This window comes from Panulirus ornatus, chromosome 16 (assembly GCF_036320965.1).
Source record: "Panulirus ornatus isolate Po-2019 chromosome 16, ASM3632096v1, whole genome shotgun sequence".
Lineage (NCBI taxonomy): Eukaryota > Metazoa > Arthropoda > Malacostraca > Decapoda > Palinuridae > Panulirus > Panulirus ornatus.
The window spans coordinates 39,102,998-39,117,686 of record NC_092239.1 but is presented as its reverse complement, the minus strand read 5'-3'; the positions used below and the strand labels follow the sequence as shown (position 1 = coordinate 39,117,686).

The window sequence follows — 14,689 nt, the reverse complement described above, 5'->3', positions numbered from 1 at the left end:
TCGTGCTGTGAGACTTGAAATTGTTTCTTCTTTTTTTTAACTCGTTTTTGCCTTCAAGTACTCAGCGCTCTCAAGGGAAATGAATATGCTTATGGATGGCATGGCATATGTATATATATATATATATATATATATATATATATATATATATATATATATATATATATATATATGGAGAATCAGGTAATTGTCTACCATACCTACACAGCCGGTACTAATGCCTCTACTTCTGTTTATCTTTTTCCTTGGACGAACACCATGCCCGCCCTTTATCACAATTGCAGTTTGACCTACGTAAAAAAAACAAAAAAAAGATCACCACACGTAGGCAGCTTTGCAGAATGAAATATTCACCAGTTCCATTTCTGAACGCGAGAACAGTGGCTTGCGTATCTGCTGGAACGCCCAGAGATCCGTCTCTGCTGCACTAGGAAGACTTCTGTCACCTGTTCTACCACGCTGGGTGAGGCAGCGAACTCGATGTACCATAGACTCTCTGCAGTGATCAATCCTTCTGTAACCTGCCTGAAAATGCATACCCACCATTACTTAGAATACCAACTTCACTCATTTGTATTAAGTTGGATTAAGCGACAGCTAGAGCTGCAGAATTCCTAGGAAAATAAGTTCTAGTTAATACTTTTGCCAAAACGTAGGAACGGAATTGAGGTACTCGAATCTACTAATATGAATCTCACACACACACGTATGTTGCATGAATGATGCAGATTGTGTTGGTGAATATTTTAGATCTTAATTGTCATCCAGTGTGTGTGTGTGTGTGTGTGTGTGAGCTGCATTAATGATTGCTTCTAGTGTTTACTCAAGTACAAGAGAAAAACCTAGCATCCCTGGCTGCTCCTTAACCAGCTTACTGAATCTTGGAACAGATTTTGATGCTGTTTGTTAAGGCTTTACTGACTGAATCTCCAAGTAATATCATCAGCAGAGATAAAATACTGACTGAATCTCCAAGTAATATCATCATTAGAGAAAAAAACTTACCATTGACTTGTGCTTGGCTTCGAGCAAGGTAATGCTCGTAAAGCATTGTTGACTTCATCGGACCAAGAATGTCTGTGAATCCAAGTCACCATTTACTGAGGTTTATGTAAGTTGTCATAAGTTGCCGATATCACGCCCTCCCCCCCAGCTGTTACAATGACCAGTGCTCCTCCCATCCCCTAATGCGACCATAAACTGTTCTCCAGCTATGCACCTCGACCAATCTTGCTCATTAAGTCAGTTTTCCTCAATCTGATTACTATTTTTGTGTTACGGGAGGAGTTTCAAACACGTGTTGCCCCGTCTCTTAATATTGTATAAGTGTGTAGTATGTCGTTAGTCACACGTGTGTATACACACACACACTTTACCCTAAGCCAGGTGCCTAGTCTTCGACCTGTCTGTCCCAAAAGGAGAAGCTGTACATCTGGGCTGGTTGCAATTCATGATCAGGGACTGTGACTCTGCATCACGCATGCCCGTGAATGTGTGTGTGTGTGTGTGTGTGTGTGTGTGTGTGTGTGTGTGTGTGGTAGCGGTATTTCTTCATGGATCGTACAGTGAATAAGAGCAGGTTATTGTGGCCTTATTTGTGGCCAAATTTTTCCATAACTTGTCTCTGTTGTTAAGCTCGGGAGATAATTGTGATGAAATTTTGCATATCGGTTTGAACAGCACACTTTGCTTTACAGAATTCTTCCAGCTAGCCTTTTTTACAACTTGGGGTTCCATATCCAGGTTACAGGTCTGTATCAGAAATATTAGTGGTTTTTCGGATATCATGAAATGTAGGTAAAAGATAGGGAGAAAAGATTATTTTGTACTTGAAATAAATGTCTTGAAAGTCATAATCGTCATTGGTAAACGTAGATTGCACTTAATTTTCATGATCTACTCTGATAGATAATGAGCATTGCACCCAAACTGAAAATTTTATGAATACGTTTGAAGTTTAAATGTGAAATAAAAAGAGCGACTTGTAAGAAAAGCAGGAAGAATACATATCATATTTTCATTATTTTTGTTAGTGTTCTACGATAGCGAATACGCCGTCAGCCAATCACTACTCCGTTTACGCCAACCAATCACACCCCCTTATCTATATAGAGCTCTTACGGGCGAATTGAAAAAAAAAAAATCTATCTATCCACTTCAGTAATTTAATCAATATTGGAGATTGAGAGAAAAACTTTCACGATTTTATAGTTTTAGATTCAAATTCAGTTACAGACTGCAAAAGTCGTCAGTAATGAATGCATTTTCGTATGCAAAACTTTTCGTTTTTTACAACAGTAACTAAATCAACTATGTGATTGGGAGTGGTGGGTATTGGGGAGGGGGTAGGGAATGTGAACGTACAAATTTGATTTCAGGCATCATTTTATTCTTCACTGAGACCAGACATGTGAATGCTGGTACAGTTCATTTCATATTAAAGGCTTTCCTGCTTTTGAGTGTTGAGGGAATTTATCTGTACTTTATATAGCTGCTTCTACAGTTGTTATAGGATAGACTTGTAAACAGAAGCCGCCCAGAGTTATAAACGAATGTTGTGATTGGAACCATCTTACAACATCCTTGTCTGGATGGATCGTACTAAAAACCCTTAATGGGTTAGCCTTATTGGTTTCTTGTTATACACTTCGACTTGGATTTTTTTTTCTTGCATTCAAATTCTTTCCCCAATTCTATTTTATTATGCTATTCAGTCTTTTGATCTTCAGTCACAGTCTATTCTTTCATTGCGTAGTCTCGTGAGATCTTCTGTCTATGATTTAGCTGTCTTTGAGATAAGGTATCATCAAAGGTTCTATAAATGACAGATGGACTTGGTCTTCATCCATGATTATTATCCATTGTGCGTGCATAGATTTAAGCATAACGTTGAAATTACTAGTATCAAAAGCATCCTTGTAGCCCGAGAGAATTCAAACTTCTGATTTTGAATACCTGTCTATAGTCGCCTTCCGACCCTCTTTAAGTTAGATTTGTTTAAATCTTCTGCGCGGTTCTCATACGTGTTGTTTCTTGAAGGAATCATGTGTGGCTCCCTGATATACTCTTTCTATTCTAGTATGTCTTTTCTTAAGTAGGATGACCAAACCTAGGCACAATATTGAATGTTAAGAGATGTCAGGAAACTATAAAGGAGTGAGGATTAGTTTTTAGGCCTGGTATCAAATGCCGTATCCATAAAAACCTTCAACTTTGTCTTCTTTATTTTTTTTTATTTTTTCAATCTTTCATTTTAGTGCTTATTACCTCTTCGGAGATTATTGCACCTCTCTTTTTCCTCTATTACTTTTTGTAAGTTAGCAGCATCCATACTGTATTGTCCCCTATTTGTTTTTCTAATGACTAAAACTTTGTACCGATAATAAGTTTCACTTACGAATTATGATCCCAGTCCATCAGTTTGCCTATGTCAGACCGTGACTGAAAACCTTCAGTCTCTCTTGTTTCAATTATTCGTCTCCTAGTTTTGAATTCTTACGGTATAGCCCATTGTTGATATTGATCGTACATACCAGAAACAGAATTGGGCTCAAGTTTGATCCCTGTGGCACGCCGCCTGGTACCTCAAACCATTTTGAGTAATAACTTCGGTACTCTGTCACTCTCTCTCTCTCTGGCAAGTTAGCCAGTTTTGTGACAATGAGAGTGCAATACTGTCATTACCAAGTGACATATATTAATTGCACGAACTTTTTCTTGAAAGGAATCCTTTCCTGTGGTTCTTGTGTGAATTGGGTTTTTCAGTAACTCGGCTTGCACTCATTCTCGAGTGTTTAGGCAGTAGTCTTACCCGTCTCTGGAACGTGTCTTGGTGACTGACAAATGCTCTGTGAACTAATACTCTGATGTGAGATCTTAACCTCTATCAGTAGTCTCCTGTTGTCCTGGAATGGTCTTATCGCCAGGGTTGCGGATCAGACACCCTAGTCAAACAAGTGGTGTTGATTGACCTACCCTGATCGTTCACTCTACCTTATCACTTCGCTTCATCATCTCTCACACTTTTTCTTCTTACGCTCTCTCTCTCTCTCTCTCTCTCTCTCTCTCTCTCTCTCTCTCTCTCTCTCTCTCTCTCTCTCTCTCTCTCTCCTCCCCTTCATTCCTATTCTTCTTGTCTTTCATCTACCCCCTTTCATAAAACCCTTTCTTTCAGTTCCTCTCCTTCTCCTTTCTCTCTAAGGCTAATGCATAACGTAGACTAATGAGAGAAGGGGTCAGGGACATAATTACATAATCCAGCACTAATTCTGTTAATATCCTCTGCTGTAATCAAAAACACGCGTGGTTCCTATATTTCCCCATCCTCCGAGCACTTGCAGATCTCTCCAAATGAGTCGATCATTTCCCTGTTACGTCCTGCAGTGAAATCTTGGAGCTGCTGGAACTTATGGCCATAAAATGGGTCTTGGAGTTGCATAACCTGTGAAATTACTGTTCATATATAGAATGTAATGATTGAAAAAAAAGATATATATGTAGAATATAAAATACACCACCTTATATCATTAAGAATAATATGGAGAGAGAAAATGGAAGCAAGCCAAAGATAGAAAATAAAGGAAGGTGAAAGACAAGCAGAGAACTGATGATAAAAGCAGAAAAGAATAGAACAAGAAGGCCTGAAAAAAAAGGTGAGGAAAGTGATTGAACAAGAAGAAAACAATACGATGACCGAGAGAGAGAGAGAAAAAAACAAAAAAAGACGTGAGATAAGTTCCACTTGAGTTGATAATGGCCAGAAGAAAGAAATAAGAGAGGCTCGCCCATCATCGACAATGGCCGGACCCGAGATTAGGTGTCGCCGCTTATTGGATGCTGGGCAGATGGCCTGGCCTTTCTGACCGCCCACTCACGGTTGGTCGTTGGGATTGGGGAGTGATTTGATAGCCTGTCGGCTCCGATTCGTTCCCGATAGGATGGGTTACAAGATGCTGTCAATATGGAGGGTGTAAAGGAAAGAAATGATGGCTGAATAGTTTCACTGTGAGCTGTAAATAAAGGCCATTGGCGACTGGACAATGGCGTCTTTTACGGTAGATTATGTCACCTAATGAAGGCCACCTGACTAAGCCTACTTCTGGTACCCAATTTATCGACCAACCCCATAGGGGTGATGAACAGCTAGATTGACTGTGAACCCAATGCCGTAGCCGGATTCGAACCTATACACTCGAGCCCAAGCGTCCTAGTGAATGCGTTAAGGTCAGCAACACAAACCGCTACACCACGAAGGTCCAAAAATACACCTGTATATAGTGTGACTTCGACCTTTATGTTTGTTCTTATTAAGATAATTATCTCCTGAATCATTTCCCTCGACTGGTAAGCAAAGAAATCCTGATGACCTGTAAAGACGAAGACTTGTCGAAAAAAAATCAGGACAGCTCCACAAATGCCCAAAACATACAGAAAATATAAGTGGTGACACGATGCCTTTTCCCTCCTACCAAGGTTTGTAAGACAGAGAGAAATGACGTGACATTAGGAATCTACAATCAGGAATTCTACTCTGAGGGACTCAGCAACCCCCTCACCACCCGTTTCATTCATCTGTCAGTCGTTTGGAGTCTGAGGCCGAGATCATCCAACACCTCCAGTCCATTAATCAGAGAGAGAGAGAGAGAGAGAGAGAGAGAGAGAGAGAGAGAGAGAGAGAGAGAGAGAGAGAGAGTTTTCTACATTTTGTATAAATTTTATTTACAGTCTACCATTTACCAGTTTCTGTGAGAGCCGTGGTGTTACCCACGACCTTTCTGAAGGTCCCTGTATCCCAGAAATGCGCTACTTACAGTAGCAGAAAATGTAAACTCCTTAGGAGTGAAAGGTTCTTTGACGAGCTTGTACACCCAGTGATACAAGTCTCACGAAAGGCGTCTTATCATCCTCGATTTAACCTCTTTCAAGCAGCGCCCCGTACAAAGCACATGCTTTGCCACATACAGTGAACTTGCGAGTGATAGAGGCGGTTGTCTGAACTGTTCAGTGTCCAGAACTATGGACGGGTGGGTGGATAAACTGGGCGACATTGATGATATAGGTCACACTTTATAAGCCACCATGTTCCATCTTTAGCCCAAATCAAGCGTCGCTATATGAGGGAGACTAAAGGGTGTGATCTAACCTTTCACCCCACATGAAACTCAACATCCACTGCTAACTTATTCCTTCTCTCTCTGTTTCAGTTGAGCCGCGCATGTCAGCCCATACGATCCGGGAGTGAACAAGGAGCTACTGGAAAAAGGTAAGTCCTTCTTCCTCTGTGTCCGTGGATCACCCTTCTCTTCTCGCTACTAACCTTCAAGGTAAGTCATTTCAGCAACCAGATTAGGATCTAATTTTCTTCGTCTTCCTGTGAGCTCTTAGCCTCTTTGCCCCAGCTGCTCATCAGCCGCCACGGTCTTGCCACAGCACTTGATCTGCTTCCTTTTCCCGCCTCGCCTTTTGACGGGATATGAACAACCATGAAGGAACCCAGAATGAAGCTTAATCCTCTTGATACACTTGGCTAATATTCTCTTGCGCGGTCACTCGCTCGCTCGCTCGCACTTCCTGCGTGTCGTAGAAGGCGACTAAAAGGGGGAGGGAGCGGGGTGTTGGAAATCCTCTCCTCTCGTTTCTAATTTTCCAAAAGAAGAAACAGAGAAGGGGGCCAAGTGAGGATATTTCCTCAAAGGCTCAGTCGTCTGTTCTTAATGCTACCTCGCTAACGCGGGAAATGGCGAGTAGTATGAATATATATATAGTCAATTCTTACGGAGGATGATTTTGTACCCTCAGTGGCAAGGATAAGAATCCACACACTCAACAACCTTCTCGTTCCCTCTCTCTCTTGCCTATGGCATGATTTTTGGCCACTGGTGATTTTCCCTCTTCCGTTAGATACGTGTAAATCGTAGTGGAAGATGTCTTAAGTCTCGTCCGTCAGTGAGGAGTGATTTGACGTATCCTAAAGGAGTAAGCCGAGTGATGAAGTCTTAGAAAGATTGAAACTTCCTGAAACAGTAATCGATATCCAGTGCTTTTGTGAAACCACGAAAGATGACGTAAAGTCTTATGGGTAAATGAAAGATATATCAAAAGTTTCATGGAAAGACTTGAATGTGTGTTAGGGATTCGTTGTATAGTGAGGTATGTCATTCATCTGCCTCATGACCGAGCCTCACCCATCATTGTACTCCGCCCACTCCCTCACATGTGGTCCTCAACGGTTATACCACCTTAGCTTTCTCATGTCTTTTAAGACTTTACATCATCTCTCTCTCTCTTGGCTGTTCACAGTATTCTTCCCAGCACATTTCTAGTCGTCTCACTTCAGTCACTTATATCTCCAGCTTATTTCTTTTCTGTCACCTTTATTCTCGCCGATCTTCCTTTAACTACTTCCTCCTTACTTGTTACTTCAATCAATAATTGTTTATTTCTACCCCTTGAGTCCTGACGCACTCAAAGGCGAACCATTCTATACGTCTCAGATGATATACATATTCAGTTGCTTAATTCTTGCTCGTTTTTGAGACACAAGAATCTAGACACGAAACTAAGAAAATCATAGACAAGGCTCAAAGGTAATAGCTTGATCCACACCTTCAGCGCTGAGATGTGGGCTGGTCGTGACATGAACGAAGGAACAGGGAAAATATCGTAAATAGGATTGTTCCTGCCTATGTCCTTCCTACCTAAAACACGGGAGGTGTACAGCTTTGTATATGATCCAATGGCATAATGAGTTGACCACTAGGAGTTACGTGCATATTAAGTGTGGTCTTAGAAATATCCTTAACACATGAACGTAAAGATTAACGTAACTTGACATTGGTGAACGTCACTTAAGGTTGAACCTGGCAGTTGATTGGCTTAAAGCCCACACAGCCAAAACCAACCAATCAACCAACCAACCAACCATCCTCACAGACACCGCTGAAGACGTTCCCTGTATCATAAACAACACTGTGCATCTTCACAAATGTCTTTACCTTCACAAACGTATAATTTCTCTCGAGGAACCTGGCCTGCACTCCCGAGATCTCCTTCCCGCTCAGAAATCGCATGAGGTATGGACGAGTCGTGTTCCACATTTGTTCAGTGACTGTGTGTGTGTGTGTGTGTGTGTGTGTGTGTGTGTGTGTGTGTGTTCAGTCTCCCCTTCCCCCCTCTGTATGTCCTCTTTCTTTCCATCTTCTTCCTTCTTTCTTTTTCTTCTTTCCTTTCTTTCTGAACTAAGGAAGTAAATCTCTCTCTCTCTCTCTCTCTCTCTCTCTCTCTCTCTCTCTCTCTCTCTCTCTCTCTCTCTCTCTCTCTCTCTCTCTCTCGCTTAACCCCGCTGAAAGAGTTCTTACACTCAGTAAACCTGACGGAAATGGTTTTCACGCCTCCATGAGCAAGCAAAAGTCTTTTCGCCAAGACTCTCTCTGCTTCCGCCCATCCACTCTCCTCCTCTCATCCTTTTTTATTATGTGTGTGTCACCCCGTGCGTGTCATTTCCGCCTTATGAGTTAATCAACGTGAGTTTTGTTCAGCCTCTTCCACCCACACACCCCCCTCCGTCTTACAACCTCCTCCATACAGACAACCAAGATACCTTTAGATATATCTTAATCCCAACCTGACTTTATTTTGATCCCCTTGCATGTCTCTGAACGATGTATATAGCGTCAAATTTAGAGATATATATTAAAAGCCTCGGAATCAAGCAAGAAGAGATTTTGAGGTCTGAGAGATTGTTAAAACCTCCTGATGCCTTGATAGATGGAGTGGGATCTCGTAAACCCGTGTGAAGATCTACTTAACATCCAAGAAGAATTTCAAGATCCAAAGTGTATACTTGTTTGTCTTAAGTTCACTGAGAGTATACTTGTTTGCCCTAAGTTCATTGAAAGTATACTTGCTTCCCTAATTTCACTGAGTATACTTGTTTGCCCTAAGTTCACTGAGAATATACCTGTTTGCCCTAAGTTCACTGAGAGTATACCTGTTTGCCCTAAGTTCACTGAGAGTATACCTGTTTGCCCCAAGTTCACTGAGAGTATACTTGTTTGCCCCAAGTTCACTGAGAGTATACTTGTTTGCCCCAAGTTCACTGAGAGTATACTTGTTTGCCCCAAGTTCACAGAGTATACTTATTTGCCCTAAGTTCACTGAGAGTATACTTGTTTGCCCCAAGTTCACTGAGAGTATTCCTGTTTGCCCCAAGTTCACTGAGAGTATACTTATTTGCCCCAAGTTCACTGAGAGTATACTTGTTTGCCCTAAGTTCACTGAGAGTAAACTTGTTTGCCCTAAGTTCACTGAGAGTATACTTATTTGCCCCAAGTTCACTGAGAGTATACTTGTTTGCCCCAAGTTCACTGAGAGTATACTTGTTTGCCATGAGTTCACTGAGAGTATACTTGTTTGCCCTAAGTTCACTGAGAGTATACCTGTTTGCCCTAAGTTCACTGAGAGTATACCTGTTTGCCCCAAGTTCACTGAGAGTATACTTGTTTGCCCTAAGTTCACAGAGTATACTTGTTTGCCCTAAGTTCAGTAGCCCATGGCTGGAATTGTACCTCATTAATGTGATTGATGGCTCGTATTTCATGCATTGATGCCACTCAAGGTAATATCCCTCCCCATTAGTTATTAATGGCAGCCTCGTATCAAGTCGAGATTTCTCATTAAACATTTGAGATCATATATTGCCTTATACTGCACATTACAGCCTTTTGTCATCCTGTTTTTACTCGGATGGGTTGTCTTGCGTATTTACTGGACTTGCGTGGTATACAGCGTCCTGGGATAAGTCGCTGTGAGAGGTCGTTGTTCGTTCAGTCGACAGATAATGGGTTTTTTTTGAGAAAGTCTTCAAATCAGATTGGTTTCCTGTGTGTTGTATGTTTGGTCAAAATCATCCGTCCTTCCTCTTTTTTTCTTTTTCAATTCTCTTCGTCTTCTTTGATTCCTTTGTCTTCTAGACTTATTCTGTCCATCTCGGAGATGTATGTGTCCTCTCTCTCTCTCTCTCTCTCTCTCTCTCTCTCTCTCTCTCTCTCTCTCTCTCTCTCTCTCTCTCCACCCCCGTAAGCTAAAGGGCTAATTAGGAAGAAGTTTTGCGGCGGACAAAATATCAAAAACACGCTACTCTCTCTAATATCTATGACCCGGCACATTTCAAACGACCGGTTTTTCACTGCCTGTAGAATTCGTAATTACGTTCCCTTGTCTGTGATTTTTCCCTTTCATAATCTTTTCTATACTTTAAGTTAAGGTCCGGCCTTGATATGTAATTCTATCCGTGAGTGGAGCCTCCAAAGTGGAGAAAAGAAATGTCAGGTCACATCATGTCAGCAGAAGAACAGTGGGAGGGGTCATAGCATGAAGCTATCATGCGTGGGTAAGGTCACCAGGTAACCACCACATGAAAAATCAAATCGGGTCGTCGGTAGCAAGATACATCCAATTTTCTATCACCTGCGTAGCTGCAAAAAGCCTAGGAAATGAAAATGAAATGTGTACTTTTCCAGTGGAACTCGCTTCCCTCTCGTGTATTTTCCCAGTAACTAGGATCTGGCACATTTTAAATGACACGGGTTCTTCACTTTCTCCATAATTCTTAAATACTTTCTCTTGTCTCATCTTTTACCCTTCCATAATCCTCTCCCATATTTCAGGAAGGGCCCAGCCTTAATGTGGACATTTATCCGTGACTGAGTCTTGATCGTGAAAGAAGAAAGTGTTCAAAACATTCGTAGCAAAATTATCTCTGAAAATCTTTCACTCCGTCAGGAATTTCTGCAGCTATTATTCTTCTCTTTTCATTTGCGGTCTATCAGTTACCTATTATTTATCATGGGCTGTTCCCTCAGTGCAGTATTAGACGTGGGTTAATTTCTGAATCCTTAAAAACATATGTGGTTAGTCTTCAAAATGTCTTTGAAGCACTGAAGTATTATATCTAGGAAAGGTATATGTTGTTTACCACGTAATTTGTAAATATGATATTCTCTCGCCCGCTCGTTGATTGTAAATGATGGCAAGTTGATGATTGCCAGATGTTTTAGTTTCTAAATGCATCGGTAATTCCACAAAACTTATCTTTATATGCAATTATGTTCATAATTCCACTTTTTGAATGAACTAGTAAGTCCATAGAATCATTGTTACAGACATACATCGTCTCTTAAGCTGGTTTATGAAGCTCAGCCATAAGGGCAACAGAATCTTTGTTAGCGAGATAATGCAAGTCTCTTTCTTTCATCTTTGATGGCAAAAATAACCTAGCCACACGTTCTTTTTTTTTTGGAGGGACATTTTGACTGTGAACCCCTTCTTTCATGCATACAAAGACGAATCGACTGTATGCGTCTTTCCTTTGATGCATAACAAATTCATAAACCGTTTTCCTTAAACGTCTTTCCTTTGATGCACAACAAATTCATAAACCGTTTTCCTTAAACGTCTTTCCTTTGATGCACAACAAATTCATAAACCGTTTTCTTTTCACAGAAGCAAATTACTTTTGATATCGAGGAAACTCAACGCATCGAGAGGGTATCCCGTTTTCCAAGACCTTATTTTAGCAGCAGTTATTGTCACGTTATCAAAATATACCAAGTTACGACAGAGTAACTGAACTTTAAATGGATGATGATAATGGCAGGTGTTTATTTTTTTTCCTATCGAGTAAGTAACAAAGTCCTCCCCAGGTAGCCTAATTTCCACCAGTGTGACTAGGCTTTGAGAGGATCCACGAGTTTAACTAATCATTGATAGATATTAGATAATATCGATTAGTCTGTCATAAATTCTATCGAGGACATAATAACTAGGTATGATTATTGTTTGATTATAAAGTTTTCTCGTTTATCTCCGATAATTACACAAGGGATAAAGATATTAACTCTAATGATTATGAGTTATGAATTCACTGTCCAGCAAATTCATCTCGTTGATGGTAAACTGATAAACAGGATTATTATCGCAATTTTTTATGGGAATTATTATCAGCTTGCTGGTGAAAACAATTGGGAAATTAATGGAATACATGGTGTCGGTGCAATATACACACAACAGCGAGAGAGTGGATGTGAGCGAATGAGGAGGCCATTTCATCGTCTGTTCCTGGCGCTACCTAGCTAACGCGGGCTTTTCTGTGCCATATGAATCCGAATATTGAAAGTTGGAATTTACTGGTGTTTAAGGTAAAGTCCTGGTACCCTTTCAACCCTGTCCTTGATCATGAGAGTCCATCAATGTAATCTTAAAACCGCCAAGTCTCTCCTCAAACTCAGTACACTCAGAACATTAAATAGTACCAGATTTTGACGAGGAGAAAAGGACTACGTCGGCATCATCTACAAAACAATTCATCCGCTCCGCCATAAACTGTGCCTTCTTCTGAGAAACGACACATTCCTTGCAGCAAATAGTAGGGGGAGATGATTCTCGTGGGATGCTGTTGTAGAAGTGGGGCACTAGGGTTAGAAAGAAGGGACGCTGTGCTCCTCTTGTTATTGCAGGGTCGTTGGTTCTTCAGAGAGTCGGTCTGGGGGCAGGTGGCGCCCCCGGGGATACTGAAGTGGAAAGAGAAGCTCGCGAGTAAAGCAAAGAAGCTTGGTGGTCAGACGGGTATGGCGGGGAAGATGGAAGTCTCGTTTGCACTGGAAGGGATAAAATGGGGGTTTTGATGGGGAGGTAGTATTCCTATGAGAGAGAGAGAGAGAGAGAGAGAGAGAGAGAGAGAGAGAGAGAGAGAGAGAGAGAGAGAGAGAGAGAGAGAGATGCTATGGTGATATGGTGAGGAGTGACGGCTCCTATGATAATAGGAGTGGTAAAGTGGAGGAGCTGTGTTAAGGTAATGGGTGGAGCTCCTGTGGTATAAATAGGGAGGAGACGCTTCAGGGACCAAGTGGAGAGATAGAACTCCAGGTCTGCTGAAGAGGAGGTGAGGCACAGGGATAACTGTACTCGTAGTAACTGAATTATTCTTCTTTTTATCTTTTTTACTTAATCCATTAACGAATTGTACTCTAAACACAACGATGTTTTAGTCGGAGTTTTCGGAAAAGTTTGCTTTATTTTCGGAGCTCTGACCTGTGGAAAAAAAAAGAGGTTCGGGAGAAGGGGGGTTTGGGGGGGAGGTTGAATAGATATGCATTCGGTTTTCATTGCTCTTTGACAGGAGCTGCAATGTTGCGAACTTTGAACCAGTTTGACCGATTGTTTCATATGCATCACAGGGCCTGACGACTCACTCCCCCCCCCCACACACACCGGCCTCGGCTTATTCTATTGTTTGCCAGATTTTCTCTCTGCATATTGCTTTTTCCTGCGATTCGTTGTAAATACAGAAAAAAATATATAAGATCTGTCGTTACCAATTCAAAAAAGTTAAGCTTGAATAATGATAAATGATGATTCATTTTTTGGGTTTCGTGTAAGATGGAAGCTTAGTGGTGCGAAACGTGTACATTTTCTGTTTTCGTTCATGTTTCGAAGCAAGTGTAAACACAGAATGATTAGATGTTTGATCGCCGAGACAAATTAGTGGGTAAGGCAATAGCCTGTCGTGCGAAATGCTGAATTGTTCTCGTTTTTGTACGTGATCAAACATTAGTGCAAGAGATAGTTTCGATCAGAATGACTTTTGAACGACTTAGGCTAATGCATTATTCTCTCTCTCTCTCTCTCTCTCTCTCTCTCTCTCTCTCTCTCTCTCTCTCTCTCTCTCTCTCTCTCTCTCTCTCTCTGTTAAGGCATGGATAGAAGTATCACCCTGCTCGTAGCCATGTCTGAAGAGGGGGATGAAATTTACTTTATTAGAACCAAGTCAGTAAGTCAATATAGAGAAACGTCCTCTGACATTTTTCCCTCTGCAACTCTATGCTTATTTTACGTCACCAGTGCATGGCTACTCTTATCCATTCCTTTTTGTCTACTGGTTGTTGATGCTAGAGGGAACGGGAGGTAGGGTAAAACCCGTGTTATTGATCTATTTCAACCTTAGCTATCTTTGGTGGAGAAACTTGTAAATAACCTCGCCATAGGCTAATAGTCCCTCTGCTACCTGCATATCCTACGTGCTCCTATGTACCAACCCAGGGTACTGATGGGAGAGGTTTCGTATTGCGAAACGCACCAAAACTCGAAAAAAAACTAAGGACAGTATTCTTGTCTCTGTAAAGAGCTGAAAGCCCTCTGAAAACTACCTGCGCATGGAGACCTGATAGGAAAATAGATAAGAGAGATAAACCCGGAGAAAGTAATGAAATAAGAGGAACGGGATGAATAAGATAAGAGCAAGGGAATAACAGTTAACACATCCATCTTGTAAAATGAAGCCTCATCCCGTCTGGTGGTCCACACAGGCTGAAGCCTTCTGACACGGGAGAACGTACATAAATAGTTAATGTTCTCTCCACACCATAAAAACCCCAGTGAGCGTGAAAGATACAAGGTTGCTGTGTGTTTCTTGAAATACGATTATTTATCGACCCCCATTAACGACAGAATTATTGCCTGTTTTGCATATCGGGAGATAAACTGTTCCAGACGTTGTAGTAGCCTGGCCGTTTCAGCGCCAGGAGGAATAGTGGTAGGGTTGATGCCACTTGGAAGACCGCAGTGGAAAGATCATTCAATTTTTTTTTTTGGGGGGGGAAAAAATAAAAGTCTATGATGAAGTACATTGAAA

General features: G+C 41.3%; 1 long non-coding RNA gene across 2 annotated transcripts in view; it reads left to right on the top strand.

Annotated features, from left to right (window-relative positions):
* Positions 1–14,689, top strand: part of LOC139754260 (uncharacterized) — a 452,598-nt gene that overhangs the window by 302,668 nt on the left and 135,241 nt on the right. For both annotated transcript variants that reach the window (XR_011713859.1, XR_011713860.1), the window contains exon 2: positions 6,204–6,262. This is a non-coding gene — a long non-coding RNA (uncharacterized lncRNA). The remainder of the gene's footprint in view (positions 1–6,203; positions 6,263–14,689) is intronic.